The sequence below is a fragment of the Eptatretus burgeri genome, chromosome 5 (assembly GCF_056783735.1).
Source record: "Eptatretus burgeri isolate ZD-2024b chromosome 5, Ebu_testis_v1, whole genome shotgun sequence".
NCBI classification, from domain to species: Eukaryota; Metazoa; Chordata; class Myxini; order Myxiniformes; family Myxinidae; genus Eptatretus; species Eptatretus burgeri.
The window spans coordinates 86182898-86193480 of record NC_140965.1 but is presented as its reverse complement, the minus strand read 5'-3'; the positions used below and the strand labels follow the sequence as shown (position 1 = coordinate 86193480).

General features: G+C 42.5%; 1 pseudogene; it reads left to right on the top strand.

The window, feature by feature from the left end:
• The first annotated feature begins 319 nt into the window (after nucleotides 1-319).
• Nucleotides 320-9985, top strand: LOC147026893 (uncharacterized; annotated as a pseudogene).
• The last annotated feature ends 598 nt before the right edge of the window (nucleotides 9986-10583 follow it).

Below are 10583 nucleotides of genomic sequence, written 5' to 3'. Positions count from 1 at the left end.
AATACCACTTTTTCGGGGTTTCCTGGGTCGGGGAATCTGATTCTGATTTTAATTCAACGATTTGAGGTCAAAGTCACCCCTCAAGGTCACCCTAAAGGTAATTTTGTGGTCAAACCCGGCGTTTTCGGGACGTCGCTTCAAAAATAGCCTGCCTCCGGCCTCTATGGCCAGCCTGAGTTATCAATCAAAAGAACCCGCTAATCATTTATAAAATAAGACTTGAATGTTTTTAATTTTGATTGTTTTTTTTATTTTGACTCGTAATGTCAAAAACTTTTTGTTTCATTTTTAAGATAATGCCAAGTCTGGGAGCGTCGACGTGTCCAGCAGCGGCTGTGGTGCATGATGCCATTCGGAGCTGTGACGTCTACCCTATCTCACGAGACTATCCTATCCCTGTTCTTGCGTGTTCAGGAGTGGATCCGGAACCTGCGACTCAGCCTGCTATCGTGTCGCCGTGATGACGAGACGAAAGTTCATCGCGATGACGAACCTATATAATATGAGTGTCGAACTATGTCCTCGACCGAAATTATGAATTGGGGACTCTGTTCTCTTTGTCAATCGGCCAAAACTGGAGAAGCCTTGCAAACTCCTAAGGAGGAGGGACTTGTATCACTTGAGAGAGATCTCAAAGACTTCAATGCTATCAATGCCAATAATCTTCCTTCTGGTATCAATGTCACGATTAGTCAGATGAATGATGGCTCAGGTATTGCAGCAACTCTTAAATCGCATAAGGCTAGGTATCACAAAACTTGCAGGAGTTATTGTAGTAGTTCTCATGTCAAACGGGTGAGAGAGAAGTTAGACAAATAAGCCAGCTCTCAGAATAGTCCCAAAAAATAAGGTCATCTGGGGAATTTCAGCCTCCAGCCAATGTCAAGTGTTGTGTAATCTGTGAGGGGGAGGACCAGGCCAACCTCCACAAGGTAGTAGCCGATGTCGTAGATGCCAAGCTAAAGAGTTGGGCGAAGACGAACAAAAACTTTCATTTACTTGGCAGACTGGTTGCCATAGCGTCTGATGCACATGCGGCTGATGCCTATTATCACCATCAGTGTTATGTACATTTGCGAGACTCCGCTCACGCTGCCGAGTGACTAGAATTGGTGGGTCCCACACCTCCACCCTTCTATCCCATCATCTGCGCTCAAATTGTTGCCCTGATCGAACATTCGGACACCACCGTATTTAAGCTCTCAGAGCTACGCGAGATGTATCAAAAGCTTATGAGTGATCAAGGTCGCCCATGCTGAGACAAAAAAGAGCCACACTCAACTTGATACAAGGATCAGCTTCTCGACCTCCTACCTGAATGGGCTGAGTTTTCCAGGGGGAATGAAGGCAGGAAGGATATTTACATATCTCACAAACTGAAGGTGGTTGATGAGCTAGCCAAGACATATAGGTCTCAGATTTGTCAAGAGGACGCACTTATGTTCATGCAGGCTGCGGAGATGATGCACAAGTTTTGTCTCCAGAGTTAGGAGCCTTTCGATGGCTCCTCCCCCCTTAACTGCCTCACGGCTCCAGTCAATGAGGAGATGAGGAGTTTCTTCAATGTAGTTCTCCGGGGCCCGTCAGCTCTTTGTGGACGTGAGAAGATCGGTGGCGATGCCAATCTGGATGCGCGGGAGAAGATCACATGTAACATCTCATAACTGCTCATCTACAATACTAGTAAGGGTACGCACCATGCAGTCAAGACGTCTGCAGTATGGCACAACAAGGAGTGAGAAACCCCCTTCCCCCTGTATCGTGGCCTCAAGCTGCACGGACACGCACGGGACAAAAAACAGATTGGGATTGACCAAGAACAGGGTATCTCGGTATCATACAATCACGTCATGAAAGTGAAGCGAGATGTTGCGCGTGCGGTGTGTGATCGCCATGCTCAGGATGGGGTGGTGGTACCCACCAACAGCCGTCTCAAGGTCTTCACCACCCACGATGTGGATAATATAGATAGTAAAGCTCAGGGCAACTTCTCACTGGACGAGTTCCACGGATATGTCCTGAATGTACATAGCGGTGTTTTGTCAGCAGATGTTATTCCCAAAGTATTTTAATAAAATTTGTTCCTGAATCATTTTTGTTGAATTTTTAGTAGTACCACTTTTGATCTTTGACCTTTGAACCAAAAATGGGGTGACCATGACCTGAAATCATCAAAAGGAGATCAGAATCAGATTCCCTGACCCCGAAAATTCCTAAAAAGTGGCATTATTCATGATTCTAGCCCTTTTGATTATTTAACTACAATTTTTCTCGAACCCAGATGGCGGCCATAATTGGATTTCGCCAATATGGCGGCCCCGGGGGGTGCCCGTCTTGGCGCCTGTCTAAAATCGAAAAAGTAGGGTATGGGAAACATTTGGGCCAAATTTTGTGCTTTTGGAAGAATCTGAACCAAAAAAACCCTAACATCCTTGACTAACCATGGATGTTCCAACGCGGACCAGAACCAAAGAAGTAAAGCATGGAGTGGATGCATCCACATCTCATGTGAAGAAGAAAGAATGGTCCAGCAGTCTGTCAGCAAACTCATGTGAGGAGTTGGAGTAAATAAAATCCCATAGTATATCCTGTAGAAGGTGGTCCATATCAGGATATTGGCAAAAATTATCGACTGTATTATTGTCAAATCCTTTATTTTGGGATATTATCATTTATTTCCCATTCATTGGGGTTGAACGAAGGATTTCTGTTGCTCCAGGGATGCAATTTGATTTTTCTCTGTGTGCTCAAATGATGCAGAAGAGTTGTTGTTTTTGCTTTGACATGCAGTTTGCGCATGATTCCACACGGTTAATGTGCGTATTATCTCTCTCTCTCTCTCTCTCTCTCTCTCTCTCTCTCTCTCTCTCTCTCTCTCTCTCTCTCTCTCTCTCTCTCTCTCTCTCTCTCTCTCTCTCTCTCTCTCTCTCTCTCTCTCTCTCTCTCTCTCTCTCTCTCTCTCTCTCTCTCTCTCTCTCTCTCTCTCTCTCTCTCTCTCTCTCTCTCTCTCTCTCTCTCTCTCTCTCTCTCTCTCTCTCTCTCTCTCTCTCTCTCTCTCTCTCTCTTTTCTTGATGATTCCTCTTGTCTATTGCTTTTGGTATTGCTTGCCTTTTCTGCTTATTACATACATAAACTAGAGGGGGAGCACTCGGTAGAGTGCAAAACCTCCGCCGCCAATACTGCTGGGTCACTCAAGTGAACCTGATATCCTATTCATTCAATATGATGTCAACAGTGCTCACAGAGTTATAGTTTGCAACTTTCCCTTTTACTTTTAACTTTTACATACTCAATTCATTCGTCATAACTAGATTCCTTGAGACAGAAATTGATTTTACGTGGGTATATCCACCTGAAGTTCCAAAATCAGCCGCAATTATAATTTTGGCATGTTTTTTTGTTGGAAATCACTTATAAGATGTAGAAATGCAAAAAAAAAAAATAGAAATTTTGTTGAAAAAAAAGTTGCAAAAATTTTTTTCTCTAACAATTTTTTTTGGGGGGTGGGTGGGGGAGGGTTGGAAATCACTTAAAACATGTAGAAATGCAAAAGAAAAAAAATTCAAATATTTTTTCAAAATGGCCGCCATAGCGGCCATATTGGATTTTGGACTAAGTCCAAAATCTAATGGCATGATCCTTGGACCATACCTAACCCCCCCACCAAGTTTCGTCAAAATCCGTCGAGGAGTTTTTTCCATAATAGTGTTCACAAACAAACAAACAAACAAATGAATCACTCATGGAGTGAGGAAGTTGTCGAAGTTGTTTGAAAATTTATTATAACTTCATTGCAGTCACACGGATACAGCACAAGAAACAGCATTTACAGTTCAGTCAGTTGCTATCATGAAGAACATTCGAATGTGGAATGTGATGTCAATGGTTTGAGTCAAAAACTCCATCATCACCTCCACCTCCTCCGCATAAAAACAAGCAAAATTCTTACTGAAAACGGAAAATTGACACACCTGAGTGATGGTAACGTCATCATGGATTGGTACGATGTGGAGGGCCTTTCATTGTTAATAAAACTGGCCTGCACTAAAAAATAATACATCACGTTTGCAGAATAGTGCCATTGGCGCCTGAGCACGATAGACAAATTTTCGGTGTCAGGCGAACTATTGAACCGGAACAGTCACAACGAAGGCCTGAATATCTCATGAAAGAGTAATATCTGAACTACATTCTCACCTAGTTTGAGCCACATATCATAAAAATTGATGGAGATACGCGCTTTCAAAAATGGCCAAATTATGACACATTTTTGCTGATGGGATCCAGAATACAAACCGGAAGTTGATCAAATTACGTCAGCTAATGGCCAACATATGTTTTACATTCCCTAAAAGTTTGAGTGAAAAATATAAAACTTTCGAATTTTAAGAATTTTTTTTGTCATGTAAATGGGCTTTTCAATGCAAATTTCAAACATTTTGTGACGTCACAATCTGGATCCGATCTGGTTGAAACATGGCAGGGTGAAAGATATTATGACCCTATATAAGCACATTAAATATCTAATTTTTCGTGACGTCATTATTTGATCCAGGTACACCCAAATTTATAGGTTCAGTCCTTGGGTGATTATCTTTCATGTCAAAATGTTTCGTGGACATATACACAAGGACCGCTGAGGAAATCGATGCACAGACAGACAAACACACACACACACACACACACACACACACACACAAACTCTTAACTGTACAAAGTGACAGAAGTTGTCTTCGACAACTTAACAAGCAGTCATAGACTGGTACTTACGAAATCGTCAACTTGACCTCTGACCTTGTCTAATAAAAGCTGTTTTTGGAGAAGGTAGCGACACAAACCAGAAGTTTCTACGATGATTCTGTACCAAACCATCAAAAATCGAATGTTTTGGATGTTTGACCTCACCGTGACTTTGACCTTTGACCGATTTTGACCAAAATCTAATCAGCACTAGCCATCACCCTCCTGAATCACGTGGTGTAATTTGATATTGGTAGCTTCTTCCGTTCTCGAGTTATCGTGCCTACAAACAAACAAACAAACGGAAGTCTAAGTAACACACAAAGAAACAAACAGAAACGGAAGTCATCAATATACTTACGAAATCTTTAGATTTCATAAGTAAAAAACCAAACAGACAGAAAGGGGTGAAAACAGTAACCTCCGATCTTCGATGGCAGAGGTTAATCAGGAGAATTTTGGTCACATTCCCTCCCCCCACCCACTTTCCCCTCACACATGCCTCCCTCTAATTGCAGAATTGAAACTTTGGCAATCTATACATATAACATATAACGTGCATGTGCACGTGAGTTTGCTAAACACAAATACTTATCAACAGTAAAGGTTTTACTACCTCCACCACCAAAGCTGGATCGAGGTTTTGTTTTCACTTGTCTGTTGGATTCGCTATATATGCGAGATATATATCCCTTAATGTTGGGTTTTCCGTGTGTGTGTGTGTGTGTGTGTGTGTGTGTGTGTGTGTGTGTGTGTGTGTGTGTGTGTGTGTGTGTGTGTGTGTGTGTGTGTGTGTGTCTGCAACGCGAGGCTCCACAGCACGAACCAGCAAACCGATTTCGATGAAACTTTGCCAACATGTGGAATATATAATGGGAATGTGCGCGTTTTGAATTTCGTTGCCTAGCAACCACCCGTTGCTGTGCAGCGGCCGAAAAACCGCGTACAGTATTTTCAATACTTGTCCTTCAGTTTTGAATGTGGAGAAACGAGACTTCGGAATTAAACACTTCGAGATATTTAGAAAATTTTACTTGAGCCGATTTTTGATTGAGGTTTTATTGTTCAAATTGTCGTCCTTCAAAAATCGGGTGTCGATTTACCGTCATTTAAGGTGTGTATACAGTGTTTGTAAGGAACTACACCATCGTTCCACCTTCGATCTCTCCTCGATCCAAACGTTATTGACCAAAGTGAAAAGGATCCAAAATAAATGGAATCACCGGCATTTCTGTCTTTGTGGATTTCTAATAATATGGTATAAATCAAGTTATGTGAAATTTGAAAAACATCTTAAAAAAAAATTTTCTGCACCCCCCCCTTTATGTTATCGTCTGCTACACCGCCAGGTTCATCAAAAACAATCGACCAGGAAGTCTTCTCGCGCTACCCACGGTCTGGTTCGTATTTCCCTGAACATCTGTTGTTCTGTTTATGGTTATTGGATTCGTTGGATATCCCTTATTGTCGGGTTTTCCGTCTGTTGGATTCGCGAGATATCCCTTACTAGCAGAAAAAGCCGGTGTTGCTCGGGGTTTCTTGCAAATTTCCTGAATAGCTGCTGAAAGCCACAATAAGCGGAGCTCCACCACTAAACAGTTAAACGCTTACTACCACATAATTGGCGGCCCGAAACCGCGTAAAGACTCTTCGATCCGGACCTGTATGGTACCGTAGAAAACGTAGGGTGAAATGATGTATTGACAGGCGGATAAAAGGGGGAAGTAACACGCAAAAGATGAGTTAGGTTTCCAGAACGGCGGAATTGTTCCCTTGGCGAACTTGCAACTGAGAGGGCATTCTGATTGTGGACGACTGTTTGATGGGCACCTAAAATGGCAAAAGATTTGAAGGTGGAATAAATTCTACCGTACTATGATTCTTGTATGGTTAAATGCATACCTGTACATACCTGCCAACCCTACCGATTTAGCCGGTAGACTTCCGATTTTCGAGGCTATCTACCGGCTACCGATTTTACATGCTTAATCTACCGGTTTTTAAAATTCAGGGAAATTTTTTTTTTTAATCCGAGTTACAGAATACGATACAGAAATTGTGTGGTCTTCATGCAGGATAATGCACTATTTTGCCATTCTTGTTACTTGTTTCAAAAATGTCATGTATTATATTGAAGGACCAGTGGAATTATTTTGGAAGCTGTTACTTGTTGCACATTATAAATTTGACAAGTAGGCCAGATTTTGCTGTAGTAAATAGTTGATTTTATTGAGGCGATCAAGTGGTCTAAAATGCAGGAGAGTGCACCATTTTTTTTCAAAAATTTTCTGGGGGTGCATGCCCCTGCGTCGCACAAAAATCTACCGATTTTCATTCCAAAAAGGTTGGCAGGTATGCCTGTATGGGTCCACCGAGGGCCGTAAATGGAAGGAGCATTTAGGCGAGTACTTCCGGGCAAAACGGGAGTTGGCTAGAAGTCGCAGTGAATCCTTTCACACAAGACGAAGTGGCGCTGCACCTTGGAAAGCCGTGGGGGAATCATTGAAAGGCAGCGACTGAAAAAAAACCTCAAAAGGCCATTTTTGCCGACGTTAGATGGTAATTGAGGGCTCAAGACATCTCCCTTGCAATGTGAAATAGCAATGTGGTGAAAGTGCAGGCAGGAAAAGCTACTTTTGGAAGGTGGTGGAGGCTTGTGTCTGACAGGTTGTTTCTAAAGGATAACCATTTTGCAGTGTACATATCACACCTGACTGGCCCAAAAATCTGACCCTTTTTAATTAAATCGCACAATTTTCCTAACTTTAGTCGGAAAACTCGTGCAATTAGATCATGCCTATGGCAGTACTTCTGACATGAAAGTAGTTCACACGTAATCTCCACCACTTTGGGTTACACGTAAACGTCATGAACAAATCGGGCCGACCAACGCACTCAGGTCAATCGACTACTTGCCCGAAATGTCATTGATGTGCCAACACACTTCAGCAACGAATGAAGATATTATACGGTGCATTTAAAAATACTGGAATCTTATCCAATTACAAAACTGTGGATCACTTTTTCCGTATAGAATTTCAACAACGAGGAACTCCGCATGTACATTCGTTATTGTGGCTACAGGATGAGAATTGCAACCCACCTCCAAAATGCGATCGCACAGATGAATCAAGAAAAGCGTGTGAACGATTCATCGACTCTATCATATGTGCTCAACTTCCCAATGAAAACGATGAACTGCATAAAGACGTGGAATTCTTCCAGTCGCATTCGTATACATTCACCTGTCACAAAAAATGCAAGAAAATAAAAATCAACTGTACAGAAGGACATGGTAAAGATGACGGGTTCAAGGAAGGTATGTCTTTGACTATGAATTCATTCCGCTTCAAATTTCCAAAATTCCCGATGCGAAAAACCACGATTATAGATCGCCCTGATACGGACGCGGACATTGAAGAGGTCAAAAGATGGAGGGAAAATTACGTCAAAGTTCGTAAATATATTCTCCGACAAACTGACTCTGAATCTAATAAATCGTGTACTACTGAAGCACCGTATGAAAGGTTCATGAAAATGACATACGATGAATTTCTTGAAGCAGTTGCACTCAGTGAATCAGAATACCTAAATGCACTCAAGATGTGTGCCGCTTCAAGTCGTTCCGGCTCAAAAATATTCCCAAAACGTGACTGCTGTGACATATTCACCAACAATTATAATGCTAATATTCTGAAAATTCACCAAGCGAATATGGACATTTCCTTCATCCTAGATGAATACGCGTGTGTCGCTTATATACTGGGTTATCTGACTAAAAATGAGAGCGGACTCAGTCGCTTATTGCACCAGATCAAAGTGGAATCGGTGAAATACGGTCGTACTCCGCAAGGCAAGATGAAAATGTTTAGCCATGCTCTTGACAACAGTCGTGAAGTTTCCCGTCCGAAAGTCGTATATAGAATGTTGGGTCTTCACTTCTGCGAAACTACCAGAACACACGTGTTCATTCAGGCTGTTCATCCTCGCAATCAAGATTGACTTCTCCGGAGCGATCTACATGACCTAGATGATGACGAGAGCCCGTTTTACAATAACATCATCGATTACTATGTAAAACGACCAGATGATTTGGAAGATTTGTCACTCGCGGAATTCGTCCGAGATTACCGGATCGTGTACCAGGCTAAGTCAGAGACAACCGCCGACGAACACCTCAACACATCCAAAAATGACGATTTTGTTGATGCGGAAACTGCCCCTGGGAAAATCAGATGGTTAAAGAACAAGAAGGGTCGATTCCGTAAAAACCGGAAGCATACTGTGGTCAGATATCATCTATCAACAAAAAATGATACGGAAATCAAACGTAATCTCCTCGTTTTGTTTCACCCATTCCATGATGAGATGACTGAAATCCACGAACCGCACCGCGGAACAATCGATGGAATATATGAGAATCACAAAGAGGTCATAGATGCCGTACGTAAACAGTTCGAGCCAAATAGGGAACTTTTGCTCCAGTTTGAACAAGCCATGGAAGATCATAACGTGGATGAAGAAAATGACCCTGATGATATGCTCTATGAAAATGACAGTGATAATGAACCCGATGGAGAGATGACATCCGAAAAGGATTTAGAACACTTTCTGCGATTGGCGATTGGTCCACAAGCCGATTCCGAAATTGACATCACAAAGAAGCAACATGTTTGTGCTATGATCAGACAGCTCAATCCCGATCAACGCCGAATTTTCGATGATGTGCTGACCAGATTTGCGTCCGAACGCCGAGAAGACTTAAACACAGCGCTTCCGTTTTATCTCTACATATCTGGTAGAGCCGGAACCGGCAAGACGTTTCTCATGAGAACTCTCATTGAAGCCGCCAAATTGATCTTTATGAAATCTAGAAATGATCTGAGCAAACCATCTGTCTTTGTGTTGTCCCCGACTGCATCAGCTGCGAGACTGATCGGAGGTGAAACAATTGAAGCGGCACTGAAATTATGGCGACCCGAAGAGTCTGAAGCTTACGAGGTGTTCTCGAGCAACGCAACTTGTGCCTACAAATTTTCCCAAGTCAAAGCCATATTCATCGACGAGGTGTCCATGGTTGGATCCAATAAATTACATCAAATACACTTGAGATGTGAACAGATATTTGGCAAAAGAGAGAAACCGTTTTCCGCATTGCCAGTTATTTGTACCGGGGACTTCTTACAACTGCCGCCAGTACAAGATTCGTGGATATTCGGAAACACCACGTCCCAATTGTTGTGATGCAACCGCACCCAATCAATAGAAATTACATTTCAAAATGTACCAATTGACCCAGAAAATGCGTTCCCTTGACGACCCGAATTTCTCTGCATTGTGTGATCGTATTGGAGTGAACTCCTTGGAAGAAGGGCACGAGTCAACTCTCAAAGACCGCATAACACAATGTCCAAACGAGGAATCGAACGACTCCTTCAAGGAAGGGAAATTTGCCATAATCATTCGTGATAATGCCAAGCGTGAGGAGATCAATGACACCAAACTCTTGTTGATAGAGAACGACTCCACGATTTTCGAAGCGAAGGATGTATGTCGCAATGCTGATCGATACGACAAAGCTGCGGTCATGAATCTTCCATACACTCGGACGGGTTCGTTGCCAGATCGTCTTGAAGTCAAGGTTGACGCCCCAGTAATGCTTACCGTCAATACGGATAAAAGTGATGGACTAACGAATGGCAGTAGAGGTTATGTCGTGGACATGGATGAAGAACGTGAAATAGTTTGGGTGAAGTTTTCTGGGACCACTGGTTCAAAAGCTTCTGTAATTGGTCGCCGTAAGTACGAGTTCCGAGGAGAGTTCGGTGCCGTCCCTATCAAA